Source organism: Spodoptera frugiperda, chromosome 29 (assembly GCF_023101765.2).
Source record: "Spodoptera frugiperda isolate SF20-4 chromosome 29, AGI-APGP_CSIRO_Sfru_2.0, whole genome shotgun sequence".
Lineage (NCBI taxonomy): Eukaryota > Metazoa > Arthropoda > Insecta > Lepidoptera > Noctuidae > Spodoptera > Spodoptera frugiperda.
Window position 1 is genome coordinate 1,138,668 of NC_064240.1, and position 22,903 is coordinate 1,161,570.

A 22,903-nucleotide genomic window follows, 5' to 3' on the forward strand; every position below is an offset into this window, starting at 1 on the left:
TTGAAAAAAAAAATCACGATAGTTATAAAAAAATATCGAAAAAACTGCTTACCGATATTTAAAATTTCTTTCAACTTTTAAAATTTCATTCAAAAATTCGGGATGATGACAGGACGAATACGATGCCGTTATTGGTTGGCGAATTTTATTTAAATTTTAAAATAAGAACGGCCAGTCGCCGCCGCGTCCGACCGGCCGATGACTGAGTCGTGTGCTGGCGCAGCCTCGATATCCACCCACACATGCGCACTACGATAAAGGGTATCGGATTCGGCCATAGATTTTATTGAGTGTCATTGATTGGAGATGTGTTTTTTTTTTATTTTACTTACAGTTACACACGCTTTGTTTTTCTCGATGCGGTAACTGCGCGTAGGTTTCCGTTTTCCGAATTTAAATTAACGATAAACAGAAATCTGGTGATTGAACTATCGAATAACATTATTGGGTACTATCGAATAACAATAACGGGTTGGCCCCGTTATGATATTATGTTGTTAGGTATTTAAATACCGGAGCTGCGGACCGGCTCGAAAAGCAGGAATAAGAACGGGTGGTTTTTAGTCAGTAAGAGTAATACTCCCTCTCGCCTCGCTCAACATGGGGAAAGTAATTGGAAAATTTTCCCATTAAAAAAGGTATTTAAATATGTTACATTTGGTTCTAACGGCTGTTAGATTTTTTTCTTTTAGATTTTTTTTATTGTGTCGCTATTGATAATTAATAAATAAACTTGCATTAAAAAATAATAATGTCCGTTTAAGTTCTTACTAGAAAATTTAATCTTCAATTTTATACAATCAGAGATTCTAAAAAAGTGGGTAGTTCTTTTTGGCAAACAAATTAATTATTTTTGTCTACATTACTATTACACATCTACGAAATAGTCTTTGGCTTGTATTTACTTGTGTGCTGCAAGACAGCTTGCAAGCTTCACTGTCACCGTCGGTACAGTCCTCGACACAAGTGCTCAACAACAAACTTTACGCAATATTTGTTTACAGTTTATTTAAATTTCAAATATTAAAATAGTGTTTGAATTGCAATTTATAGGTATATTAAATTCGTGACTGAATAAAGTTAAGTATCATTATATTTGTATGTACAGTCCGGAAGAAAAATAAATGATTGATTGATTGATTGATTGTCATTTTTTAAGTATGCAATAGTGCATAAAAAAATTAACACTATGATATTCGCAAAATTTCCTTTGAATTTTATTTATAAATATGATTGACTTATATGAGTATATTAATATTTAAATTCCATTCAAAGAATTATTTAATTCAGAACTGTCTACTCGGAATGAGGTGCAAAAAAATGTTGATAAAAAAGTTAACGAGTAGAAAAAACACGTGAATTTTGATTTAATTAAGAGTGGATAAAGTGTGCACATCCCAAGGTTAATGGACGCGAGGAATGTAGTCTGCAGTTATAGGAGTTCAATTACAAATCACATTAAGTAGTTCTTAACTGTAGTTTATTTTAAATATCCCTTGAATGTAAACTTATTCTCAAATGCGATTAGTATTCATCAGCAATTTTACTTACACGTCGATATTTTAACATAATTATGTTTCCATGAGGATCGAAGTTAAAACAATTGCGGTCCGTCGTGTACTTCGATCTGTCGAATAGACAACAGCTGCCTGATAACTAGTAATTATAACCGATTTTCGTGAAAGCCAACGCAATATGCATAGTTAAGTGTTTGAGAGTGATGAGGTTACCGGGGGCCTACTTACCCCCCTTCCCAATCTTCCCAATCCGCCATTCCCATTAATTCCTAACCCGCAAAAAGCCGGCAATGTACTTATAATGCCTCTGGTGTTTCGGGTGTCCATAGACAACGGCGATTGCTTACCATCAAGTGATCCTTAAGCTCGTTTACCGGCTTACACCACAAAAAAATACTTAAATTTTATCATACACCCATTGCAAATATAAAAACTCGATCATTCACTAATAAATTAACCTACAAACCCGAAAACATAAAACAAACTAGGTTATAGACGACACATAGTTTTAAAAATATTATGTGAACACAATGATTGTTTGGAAACGTCTCTGGAAATATTTATGCGAGTTAGTTACGAGTACATACTGTTCATCTGTGATATAAGTTTTATGCTTAAAGCGTATGATTTATTACACAACCAATTAAACTTAACTGAGAGATTCAAACTGATTATAAAAAATCCCAATGTCACTTTTTTTGTAACTGAATCAGAGTGTAGGAACACATGAAAAAAGTAATAGTAATAGCGGTCCCTATCTTATCAAGAAATATATAAATGTGATCCTTCACCAAGAAAGTTAAGAATTCTTGTAATACCTAAATAGACAAATGCGTAATAGTACAACATCACCACGCGTAGACTTGTAAACTTATCTACAAGTTAGTCTGACTCATTAATGAATGCTCAGTCTCAGTTACACGGGCACACCTATACAAAGATACGTCACTAAGTAAACAGCTTCTACACTCAATGAAGACATACAATCAGCTGTTTTATGTCTTTCGTAGACATATAGTACAGACAGATAGTAACGACCGAAATTAAAAACCAATCTCAATCCAAAATTCCTAGATTACTAAGATACTAAGCAAAGTTTTATATCAATCTTAAGATATTGTAATAATTTTGATCCACGTGTTATATCTTGAAGTGATTAATTATTGGCTATAACCGGTAGCGAGAAAATTCTCAACAAAACCGTACATTTTCTAAGAAAAATTGCGGCGTCCAATTTTTATCACACATCAACAACCAGTGCTGACCAAAGACCTCTTCTCGCACACAGAAGGTTTGAGCATTAAGCGCGTGCTCAATATGGATTGGCGATATTACAAATTTTAATCAGGTTTGATTAAATAACAACCATAATATTTATTGGTACGATTATTACTTTGTTATGCAATCACTGACGTATGTGAGCAATAAAAATGCACTTTATTTTCCAAGAATTTTCAATAATATTACTAAAAGATTTCAGAGAAATGTAACGTTTATATTGCCAGTGTAACAGGTCTTGAAAACACGATCTAGAAAATAAACTGGTATTATTCATATTAAATTTTAATGTAAAAAGGTGTGAAACGCACTATGTTTATCATAAATTAATAGGTATTAATGATATGCTTGAGATTGAATGACTAATGTAAGTAATAAGAATCTTATGATTATCAATAATAAGGGTAATAATTTGATGTTATATTAATAATATAATAACGAGGTTGTAAAATTAACAGTGAAGTTAATATAAATCGGATATTTACCATGTTTATTAGTTTTTGTGAGTTTCCAATATATCCCATTTTAAGTTCTAATAATATTACTAATGACGATGTCAGTTTCAAAACCTGTGCCATAAATTTATCAGACATACCTGTTTTTTTCTACGAGGTAAATGACTAAGTTTCGTTAAAAAGAGACAGGAGAGGTACTTAATTTAAAAAATATATATTATATGCTTTAAAAAATTTGCAACAATTATTTAAGATACGTATTTTTCTTGTATATTTTTTCTCAACATTTTGTCTTTAATTATTAATTTATAGACAAAAACTTTTGTGAGCGACAGTACGGCCACTAAGCACGTTCGCGCGGTTTACCGTTGACTCATCACAGTTTACATACACAAAGCTAGCTCGCAACGGTACATGCGTGTACTCAAACCAACTTAAAACGTTTTACGATCATGCAAAATTGGAATGTGCACTACAAATTTATTAAAAAGTAAAATTATTAAAAAGTAAACGTTACTAGGTAATTATAATGAATTAATTAGTTATGTATTTGTAAATGATTAAGTTATAACATTTTTTATGGTATAAGCCGGTAAACGAGCAGACGGCTCATATTAAATATTACAAATACGAAAGTTTGTATGTTTGTTACTCAATCACGTCAAATCGGCTATAGACATCGAGGTAAAAGGTACAGGGGTAGTTTATGGTATAGAATAACACATAGGCTACTTCTTTATCCCACGAGAACATGGGCGAAGCCGCTGGCAGAAGCTTGTTAGTAATACATTTACATCACAATATTTCTCAAATCTTCACATCATAAGAAATATTGTGAAGCAAACCTCCTCAATATTTCTTATCATAGCAAGCCACCGCTATTAAATTAGGTACCTAAGTACATACTAATAAAAACACGTTTTATAAATTCCCTATTTAAGTAAACAAGCCTGTTAATGTATGGACAATTTGCATACTGATTACTTAGTAAGTGACTCATACAATGTTTTACTTGGGGTTTCCCAAGCTAGGACGTGGCCACCTCTTTCATTTTATAGCGTTGTGTAAGCCATATAAAGTTGTTCGTGAAAGTAAATATACATACATATAAACATACAGGTTTAGTTAGTATGTGTACACTTTACTCATAACATAGCTGATGAAAAGACCCCGAGCTGGGGACTAGCTGGTAACCGAGGCTCCGGCTCGAAAGTAGGAGATGGATGCAGCAGGAACGGGATAGATTTTAGTCAGTAAGAGTCTGACTCATCACTCTCGCCTCACCCAAAGCGGCCCAAAGCACCATAAAAAAGAGCTGGTGAACAGTGCATGTTTATTTGTGGTTCCCTTTGTCTACCCCTTCGAGGTCTGACGTAAATACTACCTATTATATATATTATTTCTTGAAATTCCTTAAGTAGGTACATTCAATGTGTACATTTATTGTGAATGTGAAGAATCAGTAAAAATTTACTGATCCCTACTTAATATGAGATCTTTGACTAAACTTTAAGTGCACGGTTGATGCAGTGGTTGGGTGACCAGCTACTGTGCAACGTAATTAAGTAGCTTTAACATTGTACAAAATCTTGAATAGAACCCAGAGTTCAACAACTTACAAATGCAAGAATAATCACTTAAGCAATTAGTGATTTCCACATAAATAAAAAATATGCATAAATCTAAAAAAAATATAATTATCAAGCAAACTAGCTAAATATACTTATTACCTACTGTAGTCAGTTTTTTGCAAGCAGCTTGAACTGATGTTCAAAAAATGCATCGTTTAATTTAATTATTCATTAGATAAACTCCTAAAGAAATCAGGGTCAAGGTTCGTTGCACTTTTGAAACCTGATCGCGTGCCACTTCGAAACACATCTTCTATTACATAATCACTGACTCGTTAGTCCAGTAGTTGCCTGGTCAAAATTCTATTCTATTTATTCTGTTCCATCGTGCTGAGGTTCACCAATGGGTGGGTAATGGTGCTTTTGCCACCAGAGATGTTCTATGCTACATTGCTGTGAATGCGTTTAGCTTCCATTAATCATATTTATTGTTACATACAGCTAAGCTACGTTTTTGTTTAATTTAGAAAAATCAGAAAATTCAAAATCCCAAATTCTATCGGAAGTCTTTATTCTACGCGGACGAAGCCACAGGCAACAGCTAGTCGTAAAATAAAATCTAATGACATGTATGACTTTAAATTACATGGAGTTTTTTAGTTTCGTATCCGTTCATATCGACACGCCTAAAAACTAAAAATAAACATGACTGACGATGTTTTGTTTTTTATTTCTTGGTTTTCTTTGAATTTTATGTACGCAAGAGTCGGAAAGGTATGTAGGATAATTGTATTGATCAGACCCCTATATCCATAATATGCTGAGATACCAACTGTAAAACTTATTCAATTGATTTTTAATTCTAATTGGTTCGTACTAAAATCGAAAATGCATTAAAGAAACTAGATGGCTTTGATTAGATGGACCTACCAATATCTGTGCCCATATATCGACAGGTTTTAATTTACAGACCTACCTTAACGTGAAAATCACCTGATTACTCAGAACATACGAGTACTGTGTGTATTCTGTCACTTCCACAAACCTAAATGAGCCTAACCAATCCACTTATGGCTATCTGGCCAAAAATGTCTAGGAAGATTACCTATCTGAAATTGTGGTAATTCCCACGAATATCTACTCGTAGTTTATAGCAATGTACCTAGATATTATTGGAGTCTCTTATACATATACAAATTAATTCAAGAATACAATCTACTTATCACAACCAAAAAGACTGCACCACAACAAAACCGGTGTGACCTCGAAAACAATTGACTAACACTTCACAAATCCTTCCAAATTCACCTTTCTTGAAGTCTATTACCAAATCCTATACAACACAACACATTATCTACATAAAACAACATATTTCCAAAAGGACCACATTCCAGTACAAAAGGACCAACTTCTTTCACAATAATCACAGAACACTTACAAAGTTTTTACACGTAAAACTTCATAACAGTTACGGAATAATACGACATGGTCTAACACGTCTAGTTTTGTTAACAAAACGCACGATACTAGCTCTAGGAAGCGATAGTTTGCGCGTTCCAACAGCGTACTAGTGGGGGATGTTATACAATCCAAGTTAGGATGTCGACAAACTGCGTGCTGTGGTCAAGCTGTGTGCTATCTTGTGGTTATTGAAGTACATGATGAGGTTATTCCAGTATCAGTACCTAAGCAATGACTTATTTACATGCTGTAGTTATTGCTTCCTTGTTATAGTTTTAGGAATTTATTAGATGGCCTTTATCCGAGCCAACTCAACAATCGATTATTATAAAAATTATGTTAGAATAGAAAGTGCATCTTCGTTTCTTGATAAACTATTTTCATTACAAAATAGCAGTGGGAAACTCATTATTGCATGAAACCATTCCATACTAGGTACATGTTGTAAACATATTACGTAGCTAACAATAAAATGCTAAGGGTGTGGTTGACACAGGACAATATGATCATTCAGTGTACCCATATTCACAATATCACACTTTTATTGACCAGCTGCAGTACAGTAACTTTAATATTTCATCTCTTGTAGGAGACCTAAATGACGACATGGATATGAAAACGCAAAACAACAGTAAAAACCATGACGAAATGATGACAAAAGATACAAATACAAGTATGGTCCTTTCATACGAAAACTTGTGAGTAAAAGGACTAGAAACATACCTTTAATTTCGGAAATATTTCGGTTTAATTTAAAGACCCACACTCATAGCACTATTCTAGCATCACTAATATGTTTTTTAAATATGCAGATTTTCAAAAAAATTAGCTAAAAAAATTGCTAAAAAACTGGCTAATATCCGCATAGTACGTATCACCGGTAGCGAACAATTCCCACGCGAGGCGCATCATTACAAATTGCGACCGTCTACCTGACACACTACCTATTACACGATTACAGAGTCACTAACTTACTGTACTGAATGAAATTATAATTAAACTGTGTTTCTTGTAACTCTTGCAAATATTATGACGTTACGAGTCCGATGTGAACATCTGCAGGGGACATAATATAAGCCTAGCCTAGCCTAGCGGGCTACCCGGGCTCCAGCTTACAAAGCAGGAATCGGAACGGGGTGGTTATTAGTCAGTAAGAGTATGACACTCCCTCTCGCCTCGCCCAAGGCTAGAAAAGTCATTGGTTGATTTTCCCCCACAAAAAAGGCAACCTTTATTAGTCACAAAGTCCATAATTCACGCGAGCGAAGCCGCGGACATCAGCTAGTCAATTAATAATTATGGCTCTCAATGGCAATACCACCACCTTTATTTAAATTATTTTTCAATAATATTGTCCTAGAACCAGACCCGTGCGTGCGGCGCGTCGCTTTCCGCGTGCGCCTCAAAGAGTCATCAGACCACCACAGATGGGGCACAGTAGTGCAGATGCCTGATCCGGAGCTGCGGACTACCTAGCGGACTTTCCGGGGCTCCGGCTCGAAAAGCAGGAGTAGGAACGGGGTGGTATTTAGTCAGTATGAATCTGACACTCCCTCTCGCCTCGCCCTGGCGAAAGAAGTTATTGGATGATTTTCCCCCCTTAAAAAAAAGTTCCTACCTACATCTAGTAGCATTTTTGCTAAAGGCATGACGTAATATGCACTTCTAAGAATTCTGCTAAAGTTGTATGGCAAAGAGTTACCGACTGGCACTAGACATGCTTTAACTTCCTCGTTTCTCAGCAACGTACGTAGGATTTCACGGTAATTCCAACATTTATGACTATATTATGACTATCCGATGCATGTAGACAAGAAACATTTTTATTTTGATACGAATATTTTTGTCTGAATGGAAGCTGAAGACCGTAGCTGATGGGACATATCACCAGGGGCTCCCTTGTTAGGGGGTGAGTGCCAGTAGCAATAGCATCCTATCTATGATTGCCAGCAGGCTTGATTGTGCATTTTAATTACTGCTACAGCTACTGCTACAGAGTGCCGGCAGCAGTCGCACTTGCGACCCCTGGACCGACTGAGGCAGGCAACTATGAGTCATGTTACTTGAAATAACTTGAAAATAAATTAATTTACAGACATGAATTGAAATTAATTCGTTATATCTAGCAAGTTAAGCAGTCAAGCAGCATTTTTTTTAAATGTGGGAGATCCATGCTTCGGCACGAATGGGCCGGCTCGACCGAAGTGATACCACGGCCTCACAGAAACCCGACGTGAGACAACGCTTGCGTTGTGTTTTGTTGTATGATTGAGGTTACCGGAGGCCCAATTACCCCCCTACCCAATCTTCCCAATCCCCGATTCCCCAACAACCCTTATATTCTTAGCCCCCAAAAGGCCGGCAATGCACTTGTAATGCCTCTGGTGTACCATCAAGTGATACGTCTGCTCGTTTGCCGGCGTTTTTCATAAAAAAAGTCATGCAATTCAGATTGCACATAAACTGTGTTAATCGTTGCGATGATACCAAAATACTGTTTGGTAAAATTTTTGTCACAGCATTAAGGCTTGAAACTTTGTATGAATGCATTACAATTGTAAAGTACTTACATTTTTTTCTCCATTTAAATGAAACCTGTTTAGTCACGATTCTTCGTGATATTGAAACATTCATGTATACAAGATACTTGTTCAACATACCTTAAATGGATACTAGAGATCGAGAGCGACCAATTACATTTTGAACCTTATTTTATAAGTAGTAAGGGTGAAATATGAATAATGTTTATACATATTATTTATTGATACGCTAGTACATGAGATAGTAAACCTACCATACATTGTTTTATTTTGTATCTAAAAATAAAACTAAGGAGCGAGAGGCGTGAGATCCTGTGTGTTCAAAGTCAAATTCAAAGCATTTATTTCAATTAATCCTAAAATTAGGCACTTTTGAAACGTCAAATTGAATTGTCCGTCAGTCTGTCAGTAAAGGTAGGTGTTAGTTCCAAAGTGTCGCTTCGAATGGTTTTCTTTAACTATACTTCAGTACATAAAGGGTTTCGGAAAACTTAAATGGTCGTCAAAGCAGGAGATCGCGTGGACGTTCCCCAACGAGATGGAGCGATCAGGTGAAGGACTCGTCCTCAAAATTTTACACGGTTGTAAGAGACGCGCTGGACAGAAACCGCTGGAAGCAGATCATCTACTCCAGATGCAACTTCAAGAAAAGAGTATACTCCTTTTTTAAAGGCCGGTAACGCACCTGGGACTCCTCTGGTGTCGTGGGTGTTCATGGGCGGCGCTGATTGCTTGCCATCAGGTGACTCGTCTGTTCGTTTGCCACCTATTCCATAAAAAGAACTCTGATGCTGACCACGATCCTCAGACATGAGGGTACGACCAGAGAGAGAGTGAGAGAAAGGTTGTTAAATGAAAATATAGACCACAAAATAGGTAAGTAAATACGTCTTTGAAATAATATTTAAAACCATGAATACTTTAGTACATAATGAACTAATACTGGGCTTTAAATGATCATCAAACAATACATGTTTTGCGTGCAATCCACATTCAATGAACTAGTGGCTCCGCTTTTTTGCTCCCAAGTATATAAAATATGTGCTAAGGTCGTATATTCATTTGTAAATCGCATTTATGAATAGGATTTTAACGGAACTCGTTTAAAAATACTCATAGGTATTGAAGTGCAAAAATATTTTATTCATGTGTATTTTTGATGTAGGTATTGATAGTAAAGGACACGAAATTCCAAACCCCGTTATGGTAACTAAGAATCTTTTTAAAACCCGTAAAATGTTCAATGACTGCCCCGAGACGGGAGCTTTTGTTCAGCAGTCGTACTCAATAACAATGAACAATTTTATTCAACTTGCGGAATACCTAGCGAGTTACTAGGGCTCTGGCTCGAAAAGCAGGAATAGAAACGGGGTGCTTTTTTAATAATAAAATCCTTTATTCAGTTTAGTCATAAACCCACCAAACTGTTAAAACAGTTTTAGTTAGTAAGAGTCTGACACACCCTCACGTCTCGCCCAAAGCAGGAGAAGTTATGATGATGGATGATTCTCCCAACCAAAAAAAAAAAGAACAACTCAACTGATAAGATAGTTAGGTATCTACCTACTATTTCTAAACTTCCAAATACTACGAGACTAGGTACCTACTAGTTGGAAAGGTCAGTGACGTTTAACAGTTCATCGACTCAGGTCGTGGCTTTATTTCATAAGTTTAATAAACCAATTTAACTGTTATAGATATTTATGTCGTGGTATGTGTATGTGAGCTATGCAATTTTCAATAGCGTCCCTAATTAATATAATATTTATTAACCGACTAAAGGAGATTATTAGTTTGACCTGTATGTATTAAACCTGAACCAATTTTGATTCTTGTTTTCGGAATAGTATTTTTTACTCTGGAGGAGATTATAGACATATTTATTAACTTACTTAAAAAACGGAGGCGGTAAAAAATATTGATGGTGGTTCTCTTTTACAAAAATACAACAAAAAACTAAAAGTAAATAGCAATAAACGACTATTGTAAGTACTGATAGGTTATCCACTCACTGATGGGTTAGAAGCCGGTGTCATAAATTCTAAACAAACTAAACATTAAAACCTTACAAAGTACCTAATATAAAAGCTGTTTACAATTTTGTGACCATTAGGTTATATTATTTTGATATCGTTGGAAGTAGGATTTCAAATAATAAAAAATATGTTGTGTGCTCAGCATGTAACGCCATCTATCTTCAAACGCACATACTACATTATTTATTAAAACGTTTTCAATCTTTACTCACAAATGCTTTTAATGTCATTTTATAAACAAAATATTAATTTAAATTGAAGTTAGATAATATTAACATTAAATACTAAACAAAATTTAAATAAAAGCGTTGAAATAATGTATGTCGCTTATTACGCCATCTTGCGTCGAATAGCTGCACTAATATTTTACCCATTTCTGCGAATCACTCATAGATGGCGCTTCAATAAATGTACGTATTTCAAGATGTAAAATAATTACCGATTCATAGCTCTGCATACATGTTTTTGACATTTTCCATTCATTTAATTTTTTTAAACCTTGGCAAGATGCAGATAATAGCTATAAAGCATTAAATATTTACAATAGCCGACTGGCCGCCATTAATGGACTAACCATTATAATTCACGTTGTGCAATAATAGCGCCGGCGCACCATTGTGGGTGACACTGGCACGCTAATACTGACAACGAAAATGCTGGCTAACTGGCTGACTGACGTACTTAACACGTGCGCGCAACAATAGGCAGAGTTGGTCTAGTGTTGGTGCTATGCATGTATGCAGTAGGATTTAAACAGTACCTACCGACCTAAATAACGTATCTAAGCATGACACAATTTTTAAAAATATGTAATAAGTTGTAAGTCATCTATTGTTTTAAATAGTTCGTAACAAGCAGTTTTTTCTTTAAGATTCATTTGGGAAAACATAATATTTTAGCAGAATTAGCATTTGGGCCCATGCCATTCTGCAGCTCTTCATGCACTAGCAGTTTATGAATATCACGTCACCTCAGTATACCGGACTCTAGCTTATACAATGTGATAGGGGTGGGACTTCTAACCCGTTAAGGCTGAGTACTACATCTAATTTTATCGACAAAAAAAATAATATGGGGGGTTGAACCCCTAATTGAAAATATTGAAAAATAGTGATTTTTTTCGGTAAAAATAATTCACAAATGATTTTTTTTCTCACCAAAACATTATCAAACATATGAAAAAAGTAATGAATTAGTTAGCCAAGGTGGGTAGTTGTTTTTTTGTTTCTACGACGCATACAACCTTTGATATCAAAAAAAGTAAAAACAATATTAAAATAGCCATAACTTTTAGGGGAGGGGATTCGACCACTTCGATCCCCGACTTTTGTCGATAAAATTAGGTGTAGAACTCAGCCTTAACGGGTTAGAAGTCTCGCCCCTATCACATTGTATAGGTAAGCTGTGGACTACCTAACGGGTTACCGGGGCTCCGGTTCCAAAAGCAGGAGAAAGATTGGGTTGGTTTTTAGTCAGTAAGAGTCTAAAACTCTTTCTCGGCTTGCCCTAGTCGGAAGAAATCATTGTATGACTCAAAAAAGCCTATATTTGGCATCGTGTGGTTTCTTTTGTAGATTTGATTGGTTCTGGAACATGTTTGGTAACATGTCCCGCTGCCAATTCAACTTGCTAATTCGTCGGACTATACTAACTATCTCATTTCAGTTTCGATCCTTAAAAGAACTCCCACTTAGGTATTTAATTGAATTACCTAAGTATTTATAACCTACTGACACACTTCTAAGAGCAAGAAGCGATCTAATGAGCCGTGACGTCGTTTGTAGGTAATAATTGAAAAATAAAAGTAATTTCTAGTCGGGAAAAAACCACTCAGTCCATTGTTGAAGCTGGAATAGAAATAACTTGGTAATTTGGAGTCGACACGCGCGCACGCAACATACCGCGGAGTCCGCAGACTAATAGCTGACTTTGTATTTCTTTTCTAATGAAGTATTATGGGAATCTTGTGTTTATTCTTGTACTAGCTTCTGACAGCTGGACAGCAGACCTACATCGGACATAATCTACCCTTGTTTCTAATTTCATCCTGATCTGCAGCCGACATACAAATATACATGTAAACTTTTACATTATAATATTAGTATCGACTATTTTTTGTATAGTAAGGCAGAGTAATTAAAGTTATGGAGAGCTACCTTTGTTTTTTTTTAATCCATTACACAAAAACGATATCACAGGGTTTCTTTCGTAAGGTTCAGTTGCATGTTCATGTTTGATAATGATCATAAATCATAAAATTATTACTATCATTGTCGTTCCCTAAGCCTTCTAAACCTTCAAATTGGGCGATTGTCCAGCATAGGCATTCGCTGTTTACTGCTTTCTTCATTTCTTACTACACTACATTGACGCCGCGACGACGCCAGTGCATCGACAAACGTTCGTATTTACAGGCGCTCTAATTAGTAAAGTTTGCAATAAATCTAGGTAGTTAGATAACACGTGAAATCGTTCGCGTGGAAATTATTACAGGAAGTATTTGTTTCAGTATTACGTTCGGTTCCGCCATTGAAGTAAAGATAGCTGTCTACTATATGAACACAATTTTTTTTATAAGTTTTGTCAAGATTACTAACGATCAAGTCCACTATCATACATTAGGTATACAGCATACACCAAGCTTGAAGTTATATACCGTGCCATTCAATATCCCAATTTTTACTTTAACCAGCCAAGAAATTGAACTCAAAATCCTTTGATCAGCAATCGTGCTGGTAACCACTAAATCAATAACAAATTACTCAGCTTATGAAGTGTTGGAGAGCCAGGTTTCAACACGAATGGGCCGGCTCGATCAGAGTAATACCACAGCCTCACAGACAACTGACGTGAAACAATTCTGGTATTGTGATTCGTTGTGTGACTGAGGTTACCCAATCCCCCATTCCCCAACAACATTTTAATTACCTACTTGCAATGGAAAAATAACTAAACTAAAACTTAATTACGACTAGAGATAGATCTGCTACGACTTAGGCTACATAATACCTCAACTCACTAGCCTGCACATCAAAGATAGCCTACTTTAGCCTACACAGAATAGTTTTAGCTTGGTCGTATGAAATTCAGCTTAGAGCCGCATGTGCTTTGTTATGTACCAGCTGCAAATGAATTCAGTTAGTATACAATGAAATTAGGAATAAAAATTAAATGGAAATTCAGTTTCAGTAAGCCTGATAAAAAAATTAAATATATCCTCATCAAAAAGATAGTGATCATAGAGTGGAATACATATTTATTACCATCACTCCTCGTCGGGCGGGTGTCGTAAGAGCCATCGCACACATAAACGGCACAGATACGGCACGGTACGGCACGGCTGCGGCACAACGTTTTATTTGTTTTGGAAACAATACAAAAATGCTGAAAGCGCGCTGTGAGTGCGCAGCCCCCGTGCTTATAGCCTTTTTGTATTGACGTTATGAAATATATCATACGAAATAAGATTTAATGTTCAAATTTAAATGACAAGTTTATTGCTGGATTGGAGCGGTGCCCTTAAAGTTTGATATGTCCTTAAGAGACTATACAGTACACTTTTGATAGAGACCAAACAGCAGCAATATCGGATAAACATTTTTAACGAGACAGACCGAGTGTATCATGAAATACCAAACATGTAAAATACATTTTTAAAATAAATAAAAAAGCCATATCAATTCTACCACAAAATAAAACCACAATAAACGTATAAAAGTGAAAACTGTCATTATTTGTGTTGAAAGATATCAGACATGTTCTTTGTTGGTTTACGACACAAGTACGTGGCTACGTGGGGGTATTTAGATTGTCAATGAATACTTACACAGATTTCTAAAATGTAAACTTTGCCAAGGTAATTGGGACACTTAGTGGCATAATAAATTAAACATTATTTTTTTCAGTTTCTCGTAAACGAAACGGTGTGGAGAGCCATTCTTAAATGTAGGAGAGCCATGCTTCGGCACGAATGGGCCGGCTCGGAGTGAGAAAACCGACGTGAAACAACGCTTGCATTTTGTTGTGTTTCGTTGTGTGAGTGAGGTTACCGGACGCCACCCTAATCAATTCTCGCCTTAATCTTACCAATCCCCGATTCCCCAACAACCCTTAAATTCCCTTAAAAGACCGGCAACGCACTGGTAACGCGTCTGGTGTTTCAAGTATACCTTATTATATATACAACGAACTTATATGTATACATAGTAATAAAACTATTCGATTTATTAGTTACCAGTTATATTGCTAGTTACTAGTAATTAGTTAATTCTTCGAACTGTATGTTTTATTACAATACTTGAACCAGTTTATTCTTCGCTAAAACGTATCTAATGTCATGAAATAAGATTTATAAATAAAACGAACACAAATCGTGTTAGTTCCACCGCTTAAATATCGACAACCATTAGTCAGATGTTCATGATTTGTACATTTCAGAATTCGCCCCGGTTAACATAATTACTCGTGTTTCCAAATATTTTCATACATGTCACTTGTAGTACAGTGGCTGGACAATTGGTTTTTGCATAACTCGTTGTGAAATTAAATACGGCACAAAATGGGTCTAAAAGGAACATGGAAAATATACATACTTCAACATCTTTATTTGGGTTGTTTTTCTCATAAGGTGATAAGTGTGAGTGTAATAAATATTTTATAAATGCATAATAAACGTGAAAGTTTGTTTTGTTTGGATGTCGATCTATCGTATTTGAACTACTGAACGGATTTTGATGAAATTTAGTATTAGCTGACTAGGTGATATGACACTTTTTATCCCACAGGAACGCGGGCAAAGCCGCTGACAAAGGCTAGTAATCTATATAACTGTATAGTTTGAAGTCCTGTAGAAAAGTCTGTAATGCCTACCTAATATGTATCTATTATTGCAAGTAATTTACAGTAAATACATTAAATCGTTTGCACAATAAAGGGGCTGGATTGAGCAGTTTACGCGCTCCATTACGTTTGTTTAAACATCGGGTTTCTTCCCACGGAGTGACGTGTGGGCAGGCGCTAATATGCTGCATGCATTGTATGATAATAATATGATGATCAAGATAGAATATGGCAAAACAATGAATACTCGTACACAACATTGCAGTGTTGCAGTAATGAGCTTCCGGATAGAACAACGTGTTATTGGATTTTTGGATAGAGCCTGAAGTTGATCTTGGTGCATGTAAATTTTATTGAATCCCTATTTCAAGATTGCTGAAAACTTCGCCGTCTGAGAAGACGCCTTTGGTCAGCAGTGGTCACTTATAGGCTGATGATATTTCAGGAAACTCAATATAAGTAATAAGCAAAAATATGAATTACTGGACACCGTGTTGATCGAGCGTTATATTTAACAAGTGCCATTCTGCCTACATCTCCACGTTTTAGTATACATAACTGATAACCAGTGAAAGTTTTACTTAGAAATAAAATAAAATAATCCTTTGTCATTTTGTGTCTGTTTCTATGCAACTTATTCTAACTGAACGCACTAAGTACACGTACCTATTATATAATTTTAATTAAAATCAAAATGACTAAGTAAGTGAAAGGTAGCTTACTAACAACTAAGACTACATAATATACTTATTTATTCTTAATTAAAGTAAGTGTTAAAAAGCATTCAAACAATTTATGCTATTTCAATTTTATTTAACGCTCATAACCCGTTTATTTATTTATTTCAAAACTCAATACAAGTAGGTAGGTTATTGATAGAATATTTTACATTATTTGATGTAGGTTTCTGAAGCAAAACTTTTTTCAAAATGTCTTAGATATACGAAGATGAGTTAGGACATCTTACAGAATAACTATTTTTTTTATATCTTTATTTATTTAGAGGCTCTACCAATGTCAGCCCCATCGTAGCTCGTACATAGAGATACATACATTTTTAACTACGAGAGACACCTTGTAAGCTAAGAGAGCTGTACACAAACTTGTAAATTTTGGAATTAGTACATTCCTACTGTAACTAGTCTAACTTATTTTTTCACAATAACTTTAAAAAGTCATTTGTATAAGTTTTTGCAACATTTTTGCGCCACGCCACATGATAAAGTACCTACGCGACGGAGCTAAGACAAAGGAAAGTCGGCCTTGTTGACACATCACAAGACTTAGTCTTTCTTTGCTACAGTTTTTGTTTTTAATCTTCACGAAATGAAAAGATTTTTGCTACCATTTCAACCGTGTGTATACATATGTATACTTTGAAGTGGGTTTTATGTCATAGTATACTCTTTCGAGATTTCATCACACTTGTATACCCACTTTTCACCATTTGTGACACTGTATTGTTGAATAGATAAAAAAAATTAAGTCACCTTTTTATGGTATAAGCCGGTAAACCGGCAGACGTATAGCTTGATTAAGCATTGTTTCACGTCGGTTTTCTTTGAGGCCGCGGTATCACTTCGGTTGAACCGGCCCATTCGTGCCGAAACATGGCTTTCCCACACTGAAAAAGTTTGGAGTTTGTCCTTGTGGCTAGGCTATATACAGGCTTTGTAATCAATTAGCGACTAATTTCACTAATTAACTGACTAATGGACAATTTTATTTTGTTTTAACGTTTCAAAAGTACTTGAATAGCTAATCTGTAAAACTATGTGACCGTTTCCACTGATACTAAGTTATGTAGCTGTGTGAGGAAGATGCGCAGCTCGAGTATACGATGTATCAATAGTAGGGAAGCCATCCATAGCACACATCTACAGCACGCATCTTTCCATATAAAACATAGATTAGCTGAATCCGTTTCAACGAGTGCTATGCGATACCAATGAATATGATTGTCGGAAGCCAAAAGCATCCACAGACACAACACATCTTTTGTCAGAAACAGATATTATAAAAAACTTTTTAACAAAAATAAATGGAATGGATGATGATTACCAAGCGTCATTTTAGGTGCACATGGAACAGATTACCGAGAGCTCGCGTGCTGGTCTAATTGAACCTAATTCGATACAACACCCAGCCCTACAGAACACTGCCGCGGTTGCGACACGCGCGACATTCAATATCCTCTGTTCTCTTTTACATTTCATTCTGATTGACAATGGGAAACAGAGGAATTGTCCATTCAACTCCAATGTTATCAATTGTAACATGATTTTGAGCGTAGCCCTGTTATAAACCAACACTGTAATAACGATTGAATACTAAAGGTATTGATCATCAATTTCTTTGCTATGTTATGAGTCCTATGTAGCAAAAAGTTTACTAGGTACAACAAAACAATAATTCCTGCATCGTTAATCGAGTGGTCGCAAGTGCGACTGCCGGACTAGGGGACTCGAATTCGATTCCCCAAAGTATTACTGGGGTTTTTTCAGTTTTTCGCAAATTTCTCAGTAGCACGGAGTCTGAAATTGTGACCAGTATATGGCAATAGGCTAACCGCCTATTACATGGGACTGCCGTAATGTGCACCTCGGCTTACTCCTTCGAGGATAAGAGAAGTGAAATTGCACAAAAATTCCAAATTAAACAAGACCAAAAACGTAACTAACGCCCTCTACGCATCCCTAAACAGCACACGACACATCAAATTAGAGAGCAGACATTCCTAGTCATCTCAAGGAAGCAATAAGTTTATTTTATCCTTCTTCGTCACCCACGTTAATAAAACCCCTCTCTTTATGGTCCATTAAACACGCGATTACGATTATATCTTTCATTGAAGCGTAAAGATTAATGTTGCTCATAAATGATTTGTTTGTCTAATCCTCGGCGTCATAATTGGTATCATTAATGGTCTTCTGTAGACTGTCTGGCATTTGGATGGCGTTGAATGACTTTGTTTGATGGTGTTAGTGGTACTTTTTGTTTTTAAGCATACATATAATGTTGGTTTGTTAGTGTTTGCAGTTGTGTTCTTTTACGGTAAACAAAGAATATCATGCACCAAAAGAGAAGAAGCTTAGGTACCCAATTTTGCCAACTAGTTATTATATAGTAACAGTTCCGAAAACAAGAATTTAATCTGATCAACGTGACCATGTACCAGCATTTTCCCATAACCCTAGCAAAACCTTTACTGTGATCTCCAACCCAATTGCTAAGAGTGAAGATGACAAATATGACAAAATCTCTAATATACGTATAGGAGTCCCATAGTCCCGCAGAGGACTGTCTCGAACAGTTGATATAGATATGTATTTTGTTTTTTTTTTTGAAGGGAGAATATCATCCCATGACTTGTCCTGCCTTGGGCGACGTGAGAGTGAGTGTCAAACTCTTACTAACTAAAGACCACTCCGTCCTACTCCTGCTTTTTGAGCCAAAGCCCCGGTAAAGCCACTACGTAATCCACAGCGTATGTATTATGGTAGCTATTCAATTATAAAGTATTTTAACAAAGTATGGTAATCACTTAAAAGAGTTCGTGTTTCGCAAACGATCTCTTGGGAACGGCTAGACTAGACGTGTACCACTTAATTTAATTAAATAAACATAAGCTACACTTCAATAGCTTTCAATATGAAAATTCTAATCCCAATACACTTAGAAGATGATAAATTATTTTATTTTTCGCCTGGAAAATTCTCGACTTTTACGACACGTACAAAGATGATACACCTTTTAGGGTGCTTTTCCATCAGAAATGTGCTATGCTACGAAGATGTAATAGCTAAGTTGTGAAACTACCGTTTCCACTGTGGACACTTAAGCTAACTAAGTTATGTAGCTGTGCGAGTAAGATGTCCAGTTCGAGTACGTGGTGTTTCGGTAGTAGGAAAGCCATTCATAGCACGCATCTTTCCAAATAAAAATATAGTTTACACCAGTGCTAAGCTATGTGTACCAGTGGATATGATTGGTGGAAGTCAAACACATCCACGACAACGTAGCATAGCACATCTTTGGTGGAAAAACACCCTTATCCTCCAAATGGCTGGACATCTCATAAGTTTTCTGTTTACATTATGATGAAACTTGACGTTTATCGTATGCAGGGTAGAACTTATTTGGTTTAATAAGTAGATTATATAAAATGGTAGGTGAATGTATTTTGAAAAATGTGGTATCACACGTCGTTGTTATTTAAAAATACAGACACTTATTAAATACATCGGACCTATGTATAATCCGGAGCTGCGGACTACCTAGTGGGTTTACCGGGGCCCCGGCTCGAAAAGCAGGAGTAGGAACGGGGTGGTTTTTAGTCAATAATAGTCTGACACTCCCTCTCGCCTTGCCCAAGGTGGGAGAAGTCATTGAATGATTTTCCCCCTTAAAAAAAAAATGTACCTATACATTTTTTTTTAAATTCATTATAGTGCCAACTAATTAACTTTAATTATCACAATAAAACAACAATTTAACATTTCTCAAAACAAGCATTTTGTTCCCACAAATACCTACAATGGCGACTATGACACAGAAAACCGTTTATATTTAGCTTCGTTTTACAAAAATGCTGTTTAATTTCTGTCTATGCCATTAAATTGTTTCGCATCACAGCGTACACTGTAATAGTTGTATTATATAAATAAATATATGTACATACATGTGCAAATGTATAAAATAACTTGTATATGTCATTGTGTGAATTATAAAAGTAATACTGGTAGGGTATTTTCTGTTACTAATAACCCTTATCTTGCCAAGTTTTTGGCGTCTAGTATCATCATCGTCATCAGCCGATAGATATCCACTGCTGAACAAAGGCCTCCCTCTTAGTCCACCACGGGTCCGGTTACAAAGGGGAAAATTTTTACCAGTAGGTACTTTACCCTATTACTTTAATAAATCATTACCTTGGATTGGATTGGTACATTATTTTATTCAAACTGCACTGTTATACCATATGCGGATACCAATAGCATATTGTGATGCAGCCGTATAAATCAGAAGGACATAAAAAGGATATAAGCATGACTGCTTCGTTGGTCGAACGGTCGCAAGTATGACTCGCCGGGCAAAGCGTCTCTGATTCGATACCTAGATCAGTCAAAGTATTGCTGGGCTTATATCAGTTTTTCAATTGTCAGTAGTAGCACAGAGTCTGGAATCGTGTCCTTGATATGGCAATAGACCCACTTCCTATAACTCGCGACTTATAACACAAATATTGAAAAGTGGATCTATTCCAGGATATGGCAATAGGCTCACCCCTATTACATGGGACTTTAACACAAAATAGTGAAAAGCACCTCTGCCTATCCCTTCGGGGATAAAAACACGTGAAGTTGTGTGGATCTATATTGTACAGTGGCATTAAGCGCCGTATTGTATACCTCTGCCTACCCATTCGGGGATAAAAAACGTAATCATAAGAACATTAACTAAGCATATACGTGCAGTTAGTAACTAATACAAGATATGGAAAGCAAAGCTATAAAATAACATACTTTTCTATAGATATAATCTTTCATTGAACTAATTTCAACCGTTCTACAAGCACTCCGGAGTAATAAATAAATTCCTCCTAGTGTTAGTTTTGGAGTTCTAGCAGCGATTCGGAATATTGTCCGTGTCTCGCTGATTGTGACAATTAATACAGTTGATCTCGACTCGGTTTTTTATAACGGTTGCCTATCAGTTTTTTTTTTTGTGGACAGCGAGCGAGCCCATCGTGTGGCGTATGGTTGTATGGTATGTGTTTTGTACACGTGGTCTAGTAATATTCGCATTCGCTTATTGTTATCTAGGTTTTGATTGTAAATTATAAGCTATTCCGTGTGTTATTGTCATTAAAGGAGAATATTAAACTTAAAAAAAATAGGACCCATCTTCAATTTTCTTTACTACTTTTTTTTTTAAGTTAAGGTTATTTCCCTAATACTTTTTCTTAAGTCTAAAAATACTATGCTGGAAACCACATCAAAATTGGTTCAACCAAACGCGAGATAATCAAGAATTAACATACAAATATACAAGTTAAACTGTACTGTTATCGTTATCACCCCATAGCCTGACCACAGTCCATATTTCAGGAGAAAATAAACAAAATAAAAGAAAAGAGGTCACACAATAAAAATAAACTACTTTTTAATTGTTTTCCCTCCATTAATGGGCGCATAATCGTCTCAAAGGTTTCGTGAGCGCGTCCGTTCGTGCCCCAATACAAGAGGAAAGGCTTAAAGCCTTTGGTATACATTTCTGGTTGTTCACTAATGTTTTTCCCCTTGGTGGTTTTAAAAGAGCAATGTATTTGTATTTGGAACCCTTTAGGAGGATTCGTTTATTTGTATGCGTGGTCTTACTTTTCTATTTTGATACTAGATGTTGCCCGCGACTTCGTCCGCGTAGAATAACCACTGTTGACAGATTTTAGGTATTTTTTAAATTAAAGTCTATAAATAAAGCCTATACAGCATTGGAAGCTCAAGGGAAATCTTGCACAAGAATTTTCTTTAAAATTTTACGTAATCGAAACCACAAGCGGGAATCTAGTATAGATGTGTACAGAGTGTAAACGCTCCCAAACGCCGCAGAGGTGATAAAACAGAAGAAAAAAAAAACATCAAAAAATTAAGGAATTCAATGTTTAATGAAACATTGATTACAAAATCAACTGCTTAAGGCTGATGTTACATAAATAATACGAAAACAAAAATAATTAAAATTATAAAAACAAAATAACATTATAACGTTTTTCAGGAGCGTTCCGATTACACCCTGCATGTACCTATGTATAGGCAATTCGTATCGCTTGCTAATGGAGACTAGAAGATGACAGTGTGTAGCCCTTAAACTACCAAAATCTGTCAAACTCATTAAAGATAAAGTGACGACCTTGATAAAGGTAAAAGTTAGGAGGAAATGTCCTTTCGGCTTTGTGTATCTCACGACAAAGGAGGCACGTGTGTGTACACTGTCCCTATTTCTTAAATTACACGGTATCTTATAAAAGACCCGTCTCTTCCTGTAATTTGTAAAGGTTTTTGTTACATAACGAGAGGTTAAGTCTATCTATAACTATCTGCAACTCGTGATAGTTCACTGCTGGGCGAGATTTGTCATATTTTTTGCACTTGCGGCTTTGTTGATTGAACTTAAGGTAAAGTTCACCAAAATATACTATAATCT

At 35.8% G+C, this 22,903-nt stretch overlaps 1 protein-coding gene across 4 annotated transcripts in view; it reads right to left on the minus strand.

Moving 5' to 3' along the window:
• LOC118268124 (angiotensin-converting enzyme) overlaps positions 1–22,903 on the minus strand; it is a 45,010-nt gene that overhangs the window by 15,770 nt on the left and 6,337 nt on the right. Inside the window, exon 1 of one of the 4 annotated variants that reach the window (XM_050706405.1) lies at positions 6,260–6,385. The exons of 2 other annotated variants lie outside the window; for them this stretch is intronic. The gene's annotated coding sequence lies outside the window, so the exon portion shown is untranslated. Of the gene's footprint in view, positions 1–52; positions 225–6,259; positions 6,386–22,903 lie in introns of those variants that run through there. One more of the 4 variants, XM_050706404.1, reaches the window with a different exon arrangement.